The sequence below is a fragment of the Leptonychotes weddellii genome, chromosome 5 (assembly GCF_054177405.1).
Source record: "Leptonychotes weddellii isolate Sample4059 chromosome 5, ASM5417740v2, whole genome shotgun sequence".
Taxonomy (NCBI): Eukaryota; Metazoa; Chordata; class Mammalia; order Carnivora; family Phocidae; genus Leptonychotes; species Leptonychotes weddellii.
Window position 1 is genome coordinate 117,431,155 of NC_138373.1, and position 15,182 is coordinate 117,446,336.

Genomic DNA, 15,182 nt, shown 5'->3' on the forward strand with positions numbered 1-15,182 from the left:
TTTACATTTCCTATGCCTACCTTGTACGAGTGCATCTCCTTCACCAAAGTGGAAGTTCCTTGGGGTGAAAGGCCATGTCTCATTCATCTGTATATCTTACTATTTTTCATCTCTCCCAACCTCACTTCCAGAATTTCACAATGTTTTGTATGTAATAGGTGCTTCATACATTTTTGTTGAGCATGTTGAGTGCTTTATGAATATATTATTGAATTTGCTTTCTCATTATATATTTATTTAAGATAAATTTCTGCTAAAGTCACATATTGACTTAGATGAAAGTCTTATGTCGGGTCAATTGTCATAAATATTCAGACTCCATTTTCTGCCTTTACTCTTCAAATTAAAAAAAAAAAGTGGTGTGTTTTTGTTCTTATTTTTTTTAGATAGAGAGACTGGGGGTTGTGAGGGGATAGGGGTAGAGGGAGAGGGAAAGATAGAGTCTTAAGCAGGCTCCATGCTCAGCACAGCATGGGCAGGGCCCAACTCGGGGCTCAGTCTTACAACCCTGAGATCATGACCTGAGACAAAATCAAGAGTCGGTCACTTAACCGACTGAGTCACTCAAGCGCCCCTCTGCCTTTTCTTTTCATCCTTTCCTCATAGAATTCCATAGTAAGCACAAAACAAAACTATTATGCAGTCATCTTGACACTCAGGTTTCATGAGGTTTCTCTGAATCAAGTGACTGATTGGGTCAACACAGCCAAAACTGAAAAAACAAACCTTTTAAAATGTATTTTGATCTTTATCAAGGCTTTAGGGGGAAAAAATCCTGTTCTACTATAAAAGACTGAAGAAGACTTCCAAATCTCAGTGAGGTAAGACTACATTCCTGAGAATAAAAATTTATTTTCTCACTGATTTTTTAAAATTCTGTTGTTAATTCTGTAATTCTGGAGCAAGTTATCAACAGATCAGTTTTTTTTAGGATGATTTGCAGGATTCCCATATTTATTATTAATGAGCTTTTGCTCATCTTATACACACACACACACACACACACACACAAATTTGATGCACAATAATTTTTGAGTGTGAAATGGTTGTCAGTTACTTTATTTTACTTCTTTACAAAAATCAAAAATTCTCTCGGGGCACCTGGCTGGCTCAGTCAGTAGAACATAGGACTCTTGATCTTGGGGTCTTGAGTTCAAGCCCCACATTGGACCTAGAGATTACTTTAAAAAAAAATCTCTCTAATGGGATGAGCTGTGCAATAATATTGAAAATCAGCAAACTTCATACATGGAAAATATGAAAAGAACCCTGTTGCCTTCAGGGATCCAAGAATTATATACTTTAGGCATTCAATTTCTATCTGTATTGAGTGAATAAATATTTTTTTAATGGGACTAAAATTAACTGTATAACTCAGGCCATCATGTGCTAGTTCATTGGTTTCAGAAAAGTGATTTTCTGAAATCTGATTTCTGATTTTCAGACCATAACAAAATTCTAATCCATGTCTCAGTGAAAGAAAACCTTGAGTTTGGGTCTATTCTTCCACAGGTTTCCACATGACCTTTTCCAGTCATACAAGTACCCAACATTTTTGCATATATACTAAGTGCTTTACTGTCATCATTTAATTTACTCTTCAAGAGAGCATTATATTATTATAACACTCATAAGGTAAGTATTATATATTATATGATCATTACTGTTCCACAGATGAGGACACTGAGGCATAGAGAGGTTATGCAACCTGCCTAAGATCACATAGCTAGTAAGTGTTAGAAATAACAATCAAATCTAAGTCTATCAGACTACTAAGCAAATATTCTTTTTTTTTGAAAATGTTCTTAATTTCTTTGATCTTATACCCAGCAGTAAAAAAAAAATTACATACGCTCGACTAGACTAACATATTATGAACCTATTGTGTACATTGTAAAACATGCAAAGATTGAAATTTTAAGAGAATAAGGAAGCACAAATAGAAACAGAAGCACCAGTTTTATCACATACCCCATGGATCATCTTGTACGTGCCCTGTGTGCTGAATGTCCATTCTCAAGAATGTTGTTCTAAATTAGATTCTTTAGAAAATGTTTTTTTTTTTTTTTTTTTTAGTGAAAATATTCTTCACAGCTTTTGCCAAATCTAGATTTACTATGTTTGAGTTCACAATTTCCTAGACAAGGCCATTTCAACATGATTTAGCAGGAACAGGGAGATAGAACAGTGGCTGAAAGTGATGGCTACAGAGAGAACTAGAGAAGATGAAAGGGATGGAAGAACATTCACAGGCATTCAGATATGAGCTAAGTAATCCGTGTTTATATGTAAAATCAGGCTGATTAACATTTTGAAACAACAGTTTAGAGTCTTTTTTATAATAAGAACAAACAGTAATTATGAATATAAACATTATTTATATAAAATATAAATGATGCATATTATATATGTATATATAATTATATTTAAAAAGAAAATAAACCACATTATGACAAAAACAGCCATTTCTTAAAATTGAAAATATGATTAGAAATAACACAGGTATATAAATGTTAGCTCCAAATCAACCAATACTGAATCTATAATTTACTGTGGATTAATTATATATTACTAGAAAGTGGATTAAGTAAAAGAAATATTTAAACACAGAAAATCAGGTGCCTGGGTGGCTCAGTTGTTAAGCGTCTGTCTTCAGCTCAGGTCATGATCCCAGGGTCGTAGGATCGAGCCTCGCATCGGGTTCCCGGCTCGGCGGGAAGCCTGCTTCTCCCTCTCCCACTCCCCCTGCTTGTGTTCCCTCCCTCACTGTGTCTCTCTCTGTTAAATAAATAAATAAAATCTTAAAAAAAAGAAGAAGTTTCCTTTAAAAATAAATAAATAAATAAATAAACACAGAAAATCTATCAAAATTGCTTCAGAAAGATCTGCCTGGATTTCTTGGTCATTCATGTGATCTGGTTTTTATAAGATGACATAAATAAAACCTGTCTCTGATTAATGAAGATGCATAAGAAAATTATTACATATATCTGAATGAAGTTTTTTTAGTTCCTTTCCCTACTAACATTATTTCACTATTCTTTGACTCTCAAGTATATTTTCCTTGGTCTTTTTTGGACTGTTCATGTTCTGGGAATGCAGCAGGGGAGATGTGGGTGTGGAAATGGTACCTCTAACCACCTTGGGGTCTTGAAATTCTCCTTAGCTTTTCTATGCAGACTTTTCCTTTTTAGTCATCCTTAAACTCCAGATTCCTACATTCTGAGGTTCCTTTTCAGTTTGAAACCAGAAAATTCAGATCAAAGAAGTACTTGACATCTTTCTGCAGGGGAGATACGTTCCCATAAACATTACCATTATGCATGTATAAGAGCAGACCTTATGAGAATTTCCTAGGAAATTCCTAAGTCATACCAGGTATAAGGGGAAAAATAAGACATACCAGAGCTAAATTTCCTAAGAAATACTAGTTAATATGATCATCTATCTCATTAACTAAAATCTCACCTTCAGTGCCTAACTTCCAACTTCTTATGACAAGGAATAAGTGTGGAACATCTTTTCTTCAAACCTGTATTTCCTGTTCTTATTATATGCTTTCTTCTTCATAAATAAAAAAAAAAAATTTAAGCACCACCTTTGAGGTCCTAAGAGATGTAATTTACTATTTCTGCTCTAAATTTACAGACTCTATTGTTATAAAATGCCCTTTCTTGGGCATTCTTTGAAGGAAAGGAGCCTTTGGAAAAAGTAACTGTCGCCATAGTTTTATTATTTAACCAAACACTATCTCTTGTGTTAAAGAAGTAGCCATGCATTGACATTCCCAGAACCTCACAATAAACATTGTTTTGATCATGAAACTGGGCATTGAAAACCACCTTGATTTTAGTAAGCTTCAACTTAATTGGACCCATTGCAAGGATTCCAGGCAAAACTGTCTACTGCAAAGCTGTATTTAGAGACAGCATATACAACAGAGACATTGCCTCGCCTTTCCCAATGTTACAACTACATGACAGATTTTGTGATGCATAAATTACTCCTGGGAAGAAAACTCTGTGCCAAGGAAACTAATTGCTTTAATTCTTCAAATCAATGAGGTATAATCTATTAAATTACTGTTAATTAACATACAGAATATTTCACAATTTTTTTAAAGTTTGTTCTGTGTAGCTTAATAATCCTGCACACTCATATAACATTAAATTTGCAACACAAACACCAAAATATGTCATTTACAACATAATAGTGAATGAGATATATAATTTATCTTACGTATAATTTATCATAATAGGTACAATGCTGCATATACTTATTTACTCATTTTTATTTATACTCTGACTCTTTCCACAAAGGATTTAGATGATTATGTAAAAATTTTAGTATGTACAATAAAAAGACTGAGAGCCAACAATGGTAGATACTACATAAAGCTGTGTTTTGCCATGGGTGATTTTATTTGAAAGTTCTACCACATTGCTTTAAAATAAAAAAAAAGCAACCTCAATGTACTAAAAAATAGAATGTTAATAGGTAATTTAATCAACAATCTACATTAGGTATTAGATATACAATGAAGATGTGGCTTAGCACAATTTAGTTGCAGGAGCTGTTTTTCAGGTTGACACATTATTAGCTACTTAGAGGGTTAGTTTTAATATCAGCTGGAAATATTAATTGCTACAGGGGCACCTGGGTGGCTCAGTCCATCAACATCTGACTCTTGATTTTGGCTCAGGCCAGGATCTCAGGGTCGTAAGATAGAGCCCTGCGTTCTGTGCTGCGCTGGGTGTGGAGCCTGCTTAAGTTTCTCTCTCTCCCTCTCCCTCTGCCCCTCCCCCCTTCATGCTCTCTTTCTCTCATAAATAAATAAATAAATAAGAACACTAATTGCTATATATTTAATTATGTGAAACAGCATCATGGAGCCAAGTGGAGGCTCTATGGAAAATTTAGCTCCTTCCACCCCATGCATAATTTTCATCAACCCCTATTCTCCCCAAAGAAACATTCAATCCTATCAAAAACATTTCTTATTTAAACCTTGCATTAGCACCTTCTTTCAACCAGCCCAAGCCCTTCCTATGTAGAAATTTTGGAGCCACCACTAGCAACCTGCAAAATCATAGATTTAAATATGATGGCCTCAGTTCAAATCTCTATTTGCTGCCAAATCTGTTTTCAAAGAGCAATGAAAAGAAGGAAAGCACTTCACAGTTAAAAGAAAAAATTCTGGTAATTTAATTGGAGTGGGAGTGGAGATGCTTGTTATAATATTTGATATAGACAAATATAAAGTCTAAGTAAAGAAAAGCATGAACTTAATGTAGATCTAAAATCATCACTAAAATAGATCTAATATTGTGTTGTTGGTGTTTTTAAATAGCAGCCTGTGTTTATGGTTTGAGTTGTCTCAGGTTTTGAAATTGTTATGTATGTAAACACTTTTATTGGAATTCCCCCAGTTACTCTCCTTGGTCCATATTTCTTCTTCTTCTTTTTTTTTAATCTAGAATAATATTTATTAAGATCATGAGTACCATGTCTTATTTACAAATTTAGTGGAGGTGCTATTATTTATTTATCATGATTCTGTTATATAATGTGAAATATACATTACATGCACCTATAATCCTAAAAACATAGGTATGTATATATATACTTTTAATCTAGTTTAACAGTTATCCATGTATCCATATGGGTCCATATTTCTTCTAATTCTACTTGCTCTTCCTGAGTGATTTTTAATATTGTCATAATTTTAACTACACCTAAATGCTGTTGACTACCAAATCTGGGTGTTTAAGAGAAACATCCAATCATCACACACTCACATCCAACTATATCTTAAAATTTCCCCTAGTTATGATATAGATTTCCTCAATCTCAACTTGTCTTAAATTAAACTCATAGTATCTTTCTTAAACCTATGCCTCCTCTTATAATTACTTCAGCTTTGGTACCCAATCCACCTGATTACCCATGTTAGAAACTGAATCTTTCCTATCCCTCACTCTCCGTACAATCAATGATCAAGTTTTGTCAATCTCCTAAACATTTTTTTAATTCTTATCTTCCTTCTACTACTAAGCACAGGTCCTCATTTTTACTCCCCTGGAACGATGGTTTCCTAACTGGCCTCTCTGCCATCAATTTTGTCCCTCTACAATTGTTTCCTACACTCCTGCCAGAGTTCTGGAATGCTACCAGTGTGTTCTAAAATGCAAACTTATCCATTATCACAGATCTATTTAAAACCCTTAGTGGCTCCCCCAAAGATTTGTGCATTACTTCCCAAAGTGTGCCTCTAGAACTTTAGTCCCAAAAGATGATCTTTTTAAGTGTTTCATAGTCAGAAAACTGTATAGTATGTCCCTGGAGAATCACACTGTATATTAGCATATTTAAGCTTCTCACAGACTCTATGTTAAAGAAGCCTTTTCGATCCAATGTTTGGAAACTGCTTCCCCCACAGAATTCTCCCTAGGAACAAAATATTTCATCAAATATCTTCTAGGGAAGCTCCTTAACATGTCACATGAGGCGTTGCATGATCTGGAGTCTGCCTGACTCTTTGGCCATCATTTTCCCCCCAGTGCCCACACCCTTCTCTGTTCTCCAATACCACTGAAGCATTGTTTCTTAGCCCTTGGCCCTAGCTCAAGCTGTTTCTTCTTCTATTTCTGTTTCTTCTGTTTACTTCTGTTTCTTCTTCTTCTAAGACTTGTTTCAAAGTCTTAAAGAAGACTTTGCCTAACCCCTTCTGTGTACTTCCATAGCCCTCCAGGCTTGCCTCTTTCATTGTTACTGAATTCAACTACTTGTGAATCTCTCTCCCCTATTAGACTATCAACTTCTTGAAGGTGGTGATTATGTTTTATTTGTCTTTGTATCCCTAGCATAAGCACAATACTTGGCATTGAGTAAGACTAAAGTGAAATAAATAATGCCTAGCCTATGTAGCAGGTACCCATTAATAAATCCCACGAACATTAGTTGAATCAGAAACAGGTTTCCCTCAACCATAAAGCACTTGTTTGAAGGTCTTTGAACATAGAAACAATTCTTTCAGTAATGACTTTTATCTGACGCATCTAATAAATTCCTTTTAATCACCACTGTACCTTCACAGACATCGATGCCCCTTTTACTGTCTTACAGCACATATAATACTGGTTGCTCTATAAATCTGAAGAGTTGTGGCCTTTCACTGAATTTCTTTATGAGTTAAATCTTTCAGATACACAGAACTGAGTAGGTAAAGGAAAGACGTGGTTTAGGATTCCCTGGATTGTTTCATGAAAGGATATAGTGAGGTAAATTAATGCTGACACAGTGCCCTCTGTCAAAATAGCATGCTGGTCTGAGAAAATGATCACAAACAGCATATGTGCCAGTTGGAGAAGAGCAGAGCACTCTAGATGGCTGTGTTACATCTGACATTTTTAAACAGCCAGACTTTCAGAATACAGAAGTGGAAAATCTTCTCCTGGGAGATAATCTAAAGTTGTTGCTTTTAAGATCCCAGGAGGGGTCTTCATTATAAGGTGAATCAACCTCTTAAAACTGGAGGCTAGATGGATGTTTACTAAAAACCATGCTTCTTTTTCTTATAATTCTGTTCCCTTTTACTTATCATATATCACTTATCATTTCTATTATATTTTTGCAGAACAATTAAATTGCTACTTACCTATGGCTCAATGAGAATTTGTATATTTAGGTCTTTTAACATTTCTGGGTAAGTCAGCCTTTAATTTAAATATCTCTTGCAATCTTTAATGGATTTCTACTATCATGAAGTAAGGTAGTTCCCACTTATTTGTGGTTTTGCTTTCCAAAGTTTCAGTCACCTGCAGTCAACCACAGTCAAAAGCAGATGAACCTCACATATCTGGACATATTCTCATTGATTGTCAGAAGGTTACTAGTAGCCTAATGCTACATCACGATGCCTACGTCATTCACCTCACTTCATTTCATCACGTAGGCATTTTATCATTTCATATCATCACAAGAAGAAGGCTGAGTACAGTATAATAAGATATTTTGACTGAGAGAGAGACCAAATTCATATAATATTTATTATAGTATATTTTTATAATTGTTCTATTATGAGTCATTGTTGTTAATTTCTTACTGTGCCTAATTTATACATCAAATTATCATAGGTATGTATGTATGGGAAAAATCATAGTATATATAGAGTTTGGTACTATTTGTGGTTTCAGGCATCCACTGGGGGTCTTGAAACACATTTCCTGTGGATAGGGAGGTTGGGTTTCTGTAAAAGTATCTGCTGAAAAGGGCACCTCAGTTACTCCATCCAACTGTGCAGGGGAAGTCTATCTCTGGTCCAATGGCATTTGATTTCTGAAAGAATCTCGCTACATAGCAATCACATGTGCTGAATTTCATCATGACATTACTTAAATAGTGGGGAATAGACTGCTATATGCTCTGATAAAGACACTTGGAGAGAATTCTAACCCTTCAAATTCCAAAAATACGGGAGAATGATAAAAATTGACCAGTCCTGGCTCTGGCCCCCTGAGACATAAGAATACTTTCATAGATTATAATGGGAGCCTCACCTTGACCACCTGGCCATGGGCTGTAGCTGTGGCCTGGCTGTTCTTCCCTAGACCTAGAAATTAGCAAGGATTTATTAAGAAAAAAAAATCTGTTTTTTTCTAGATGAAGCAGCAGAGAGAAAAACATAATAGACAACAGAAGGCAGAAATGGCAATTTCCTTCTCTTACTCTTTTTCCCTTCTTCCTCTTTTGTCTTTAATTTAAATGGGATCCTGGGGATACTACTAACACCTTCACATTGTACTCACAGTCCCTTTTATATGCAATTCATCTCTTTACTTGGTTATTGTGCACCACCTCCAATTCCACACCAAAAATATTTATATTCCCAATATAATAATGGACATCTTTCTACTTGTAGGTTTCAAAATGGAAGAAGTATGTAATATAATGTACAATGTACATAAGTGCATCGTTGTACCTTTTTGTTTGGGGTCTTCTTTTTCTCTATACAGTATTATAATCTTATATCATTTTGTAAACTGTTATAATTCCCCCTTTCTTTTTTAGTCATTATCATTTTCAGTGACTTCCTATCCCTAGAATTTCTGGAACTCATTTCTGTTCCAAGCTGTTAGGTTTCTTCCAAAGTGAAGTCCTGCTGTATCTTCCGTGGCATACATGTCTGAACTTGTATTTACTGTATTTTACTTCTCAGCCCTCATTCACATTGACAGTGCCTCCCAATTTAGGTCACCAAATGGACTTCATTATCATGTTTTTTGCCTTCATAGAGTCCAGATAAAGAATAAAATATCCGATAGAATAAACATGACCTTATTCTGACTCCTGTGGCACTCAGCCAGGCATCTTGACACGACAGGCTCATTCTTACTCTTCGTCTGCTAAAAACCATTGCTCACATCAGTTGAAGCAAGATTTCAAATGATATACATCATTTGATATCAAAAAATGTCTCAGGGCCCGGTGAAGTAGCAACCTATTTTGTTTAGCAATTTTAAGAGGAAAAAATTATTTAGTACAGTTGACATAACCCACTTTTTACAAAAGAAGGCGTGGCTTAAGATTCTAATTCACCTATTGTTCACACATTTTCTCCCAGTGTTTGATGTCAGACCTGCAGGATCTTGCTTTTGGCTTTTTGCCTTGCTTTGTTTGTTGTTTTTATGGGCTTTGAAGGTGTGTATCTAATACCTGGACTTGGGGCAATGTGATATTGTGGAAACCCATTAGATTAGTAGCTAAAAGACCTGAGTTCTAATCCTGGCTCTGCTATTATTATTTACAATCTTGGTTAAGTCAATATCAAATGTCAAGACTTGAATCTTTTTCATCTGTACAATGAAAGGTTAGATTTCAATTTATTACATCCCAACATATTCTGATTCTCTGACTTTGTGTGCGTGGATTTAAGAATTCCTTCCTTTGGACTGCTCCTATAAGAAGACTAACAGAGGCTGACAATGTAACTTACCTTACAAGACTTTGAAAGGCCCATCTAGCAAAAGCATCTGCAGATCTCGGTTTTCTCTCTCATCTAGTTTTAAATTTCATCTTAAAGAGTTGTCACCATGTGGGACAGCCAAGGAATAAGAGGTATAATCTTTGGAAGGCCTAATTAACTAGCATATATATTTTCCCTGGTATGGTACACTCACTGTGTCCCTTTATTAGATATTAATTTCTTTAACTACTGAGGCAACTGTTTGGAATTTGAAGGTGTAAAGGACAAAATAATAAACATATCTTGCATAGGTAAAGAACTGTAGACTTTACAAAGGACTTTGATGTCTATCTCAATGAAGGAACAAGCAGGAAGGAACTGTGGGAGTAAATGGTCACTGACAATGTTACTTGAAGGAAAATATAAGCTTAATAGCTACTGCGTGCAAATAAGCCTATTGAATGAATAAATTCTGGATGATTCTTGCATCTCCATTTGGTATTCTCTCTCCTTTTTTTCTTTTACTCTCTCTTCTACTCACTTACCAACCCTATAAAGTGCCCAGTACCTTCAGCCTGCCACTGAACTTTCTAGAACACCCCACCCACCCCACCACAGAATTCTGTATAGAATTGCCCTACTCTGACAGCTATGTATCTGTTGGTCTTTACCAAAACTGTAAAAATATTCCTCATCAGAATGTCCTGAGGTTATTGTCCCACAATAACCCATGGTTATGTGTCAATGGATGCTACCCTGCTAGGTAAAATAAGGTAGGTTTCATTGGAAGAAAACAAAAGAAGTTTATTTTTTTTATTTAAATTTTACTTAGTTAACATACAGTGCAATATTGATTTCTGAGTAGAAATCAGTGGTTCTGATTCACTTACATACAAGACCTAGCACTCATCACAACAAGTACACTCCTTAATACCCTTCACCCATCTAGTGCATACCCCACCCACGTCCCTCCATCAATCCTCAGTTTGTTCTCTATTGTTAAGAGTCTCTTATGGTTTATTTCCCTCTCTCCCTTGTTTTTTTCCTCCTCCTCCCGTATGTTTGTTTTCTTTCTTAGATTCCTCATATAAGTGAGATCATATGGTATTTTTCTTTCTCTGACTGACTTATTTCACTTAGCATAATACACTCTAGCTCCATCCACATTGTTGAAATGGCAAGATTTCATTCTTTTAGATGGCTGAGTAATAGTCCATTATAATATTCTATTATAAATATTATGTATATATACATATATATACTTTATCTGTTCATCAGTTGATAAATAGCTTGGCTATTGTTGCTAATGCTGCTATAAACATTGGGATGCATGCATCCCTTCAAATCTGTATTTTTGTATCCTTTGGATAAATACCTAGTAGTGCAACTGCTGGGTCATAGGGTAGTTCTATTTTTAACTTTTTGAAGAACATCCATACTGTTCTCCAGAGGAAGAAAACAAAAGGAGTTGCTTCATAGGAATTTCAAGGGCTCAGGAAGCCATAATGAGGGAGATACTTTGAGACACTTACAGACCTGTAGCAATCTTTAAATCACACAAGAAAAGCTAAGCCTACCAACAGAATAGGCTTTAATATATTGAATAATATATAAATTCATATACTTCTTGCCACAATTTGCCTTCTTACCGTCTATGCTTCAAACTTGTCAAACTAAAGACATATGTTATCCTGAATTCAAGTTGATAAATATATTTACGAAAATTATTTATTCTCAATACTCTGATTAACTAGTTTCAAAGATCCTGTCCAGTGTTTATATAACATGACCTCCCTAATGTTGAATTTTTCTCATTTCACTTTTCTTCTGATTATAAAAGAATATATTGTAAAAATTTAGAAAATGCAGAATAGTGTAAATAAACAAAAGGCAGTAATGCAAACAAAGAATCCATTAGCCAGAAAGAACCACTATTAATATCTAGATATATTTCTTTTCAGTCTCTTTTTCCTAAAAACTAAACAACGTTATATATGCCTCAGTTAACCAACATCCTAAAAAAAAATGTGCTTATCCATCCTATGTATGTAACACAAGTTTATGTAATGACTTTCTTATTTTAGACATTTAAATTATTTCAAATTTTATTATAAGAAACAATGAGAAAAACATGATTATGAAAAAATTATTCTCATCTCTAATTATTGCCATAAAAATTCCTGTAAGTACAATTACTGGTTAAAATATATATATATATATTTTAAGATTCTTATACCAAAAAGTAGAAATAGTAAACATGTGGGTAAGTGTAGGGGTGCCTAGGTGGCTCAGCTGGTTAAGTGACTGCCTTCGGCTCAGGTCATGATCCCAGGGTCCTGGGATCAAGCCCCACATTGGGCTCCCTGTTCAGCGGGAAGCCTGCTTCTCCCTCTCCCACTCCCCCTACTTGTGTTCTCTCTCTCACTGTGTCTCTCTCTCTCTGTCAATTAAATAAATAAATAAAATCTTTTAAAAAAAATATGTGGGTAAGTGTAAAAAAAATCGGTTTATATTTTTCTTTCTTTCCTCATCTAAAAGACATATGACTTTATTTTATTTTATTTTTTTAAAGATTTTTTATTTATGTGAGAGAGAGAATGCACACAAGCAGGGGGAGGGGCAGAGGAAGAAGGAGAAGCAGACTCCCCACTGAGCAAGGAGCCTGACCTGGGGCTCAATCCCAAGGCCTTGAGATCATGACCCCAGCCAAAGTTAGACACCCAACCGACTGAGCCACCCAGGTGCCCAAGACATATGACTATTTAAAGCAAAAAAGTGTAACACTGTATTGATGGGCTTGTAACAGATATAGATGTAATGTATATGACAAAAATAGCACTAAGAACAAGGGATAAATGGAATTATACTATTGCAAGTATTCTGTATTTTATCTGGAGTAATTCCATATAGCTCCAAGTAGATTGGGATAAGTTAAAAATGCACTTTTAAAAACCCTACAGAGGGGCACCTGGGTGGCTCCATCGGTTGAGCATCTGCCTTCAGCTTGGGTCGTGATCCCTGGGTCTTGGGATGGAGCCCCCCCGTCGGGCTCCCTGTTCAGTGGGGAGCCTGCTTCTCCCTCTGCCCTCCACTTGTGCTCTCTCTCATGAACTCTCTCTCTCAAAAAAATAAATAAAATCTTAAAAAAAAAAACCTACAGAAACAAAAAATAATGAAGAGAAAGATAGAAAGTCAACAGAGGAATTAAAATGGGATACTAAAAAATATTCAGTTAACGCAAAAGAAGGAAATGAGGAACAGAAAAACAAAAAATCAGTAAGATAGAAAATAGCAAAACGGCAGACCTATGAATAAGTATAAATATATGTTAATACATATTAAATATGAAATGTTTAATATGCATATTAAATACAAATTTTGCTTTTGTTAAAACACATATTTTGTTGGCTAATTGATTTAAATTTTTATTTATTTATTTTTTTTAAGATTTTATTTTTATTTATTTATTTGAGAGAGAGAATGAGAGAGAGAGAGAGCATGAGAGGGGGAGGGTCAGAGGGAGAAGCAGACTCCCCGCCGAGCAGGGAGCCCGATGCGGGACTCGATCCCGGGACTCCAGGATCATGACCTGAGCCGAAGGCAGTCGCCCAACCAACTGAGCCACCCAGGCGCCCTGAATTTAAATTTTTAAAAAACCACATATTTAAATACATAATAGGGGTACCTGGCTGGCTCAGTCAGTGGAGCATATGACATTTGCTCTTAGGGTTATGAGTTTTAGCCCCACGTTGGTATAGAAATTACTTAAAAGCAAAATCTTAAAAAAATAAGAATGGTAAAAAAGCAAGTATCAACTATATGCTGTCTACACAAGATGCGCTTTAAATACAGACAAATGGATTTAAAGTAAAAAAGATGAAAAAAGATCCCCCATGCAAACAGTGAAACACAAGAAAGCAGGAGCTTTTGTATTCGTATCAGACAAAATAGACTTCAAGGAAAGGAATGTTACTAGGGACAAAAAGGGATACTTCATAATGATCAAGGATCAACATATTAGGAAAATATGACAATTATGAATATATACGTAGTGTGATGGACAGTGAACTCTCAGTGAAAACTCCATTCTAGGGAAAGAGGAGTGTGAATTTTGGGTAGACAGCTAGCCTTTTCTGCCACAGGCAGATTACTTACTCTCTCTGTAAAATAAGATAATACTTTATAGGGTGGTCGTGAGAATGAACTTAAATGACTGCTTCTAGTAAGCATTTAATCATGTAGTGGTTGTTGATGCTACTGTTACTTTCATCTTGCAGCAGACTGCACAATACTCAAAATATTCACTGAGGAAAGGCTCAGGTAAAATAGGTCTTCTTCACAGGGAAAGGAGTCCCGGACGAAGGGCTGAAGCAAAGAGAATTCCCGCCCAAGTGTTATTATAGGATCAGGGACGTGACAGTGGGATCCAAGAGAGGAAAAAAATGTTACAGATGGTTGGGGTTGAGGGAGGTGGGCAAAAAAGAATTTGGATCTGGAAAGAGACTAGAGAGAGAATTTGTGTAATGAAAAGATTGTTTGCTTTGTGGTGTGAAATGATGCCTTCTCCTCCATTTGTCATGAAAACATCAGCAAAGTCTATATTACTCACCAGATTGGTTAGGATAAAATTCAGCAGAGTAATAGAAACTCCATAGAGCAATGTTATAAACAAGACAGATGGTTCTTTCTCTCTCACATAAAAGGAGAAGATGGTTCAGGGCTGGTATAATAGCTCCACACCATACCAAGATCCCTTCAGTTTTCTGTTGTTTTGCCTTAGGTACAGCCCTTGTCCTCTTGGTCCAGCATGAATTTTGGAGCGCCAGTCACAACAACTATATTCCAAGTGGCAGTATCAAAGAAGGGGAAGAATAGGTCTTCACTCTTTCTCTTTCAGGATTTTCTAGAAACACCACACGACACTTCTTAAAACTCAATGGCCAAAATCCTAGAGGAGAAAATAGGTAGTAACCTCTTTGACATCGGCCACAGCAACTTCTTTCAAGATACATTGCCAAAGCCTAGTGAAACAAAAGCAAAAATGAACTTTTGGGACTTCATCAAGATGAAAAAGCTTCTGCACAGCAAAGGAAACAGTCAACAAAACAAAGAGGCAACCCATAGAATGGGAGAAGATATTTGCAAATGACACTACAGATAAAGGGCCGGTATCCAAGATCTATAAAGAACTTCTCAAACTCAACACCCAAAAAACAAA

At 35.7% G+C, this 15,182-nt stretch overlaps 1 protein-coding gene across 39 annotated transcripts in view; it reads right to left on the reverse strand.

Annotated features, from left to right (window-relative positions):
- Positions 1-15,182, reverse strand: part of LOC115940598 (uncharacterized) — a 404,464-nt gene that overhangs the window by 360,480 nt on the left and 28,802 nt on the right. For 4 of the 39 annotated variants that reach the window (XR_014145796.1, XR_014145792.1, XR_014145787.1 and 1 more), the window contains exon 3: positions 14,574-14,912. The exons of the other annotated variants lie outside the window; for them this stretch is intronic. The gene's annotated coding sequence lies outside the window, so the exon portion shown is untranslated. The remainder of the gene's footprint in view (positions 1-14,573; positions 14,913-15,182) is intronic. 39 annotated transcript variants of the gene reach the window in all.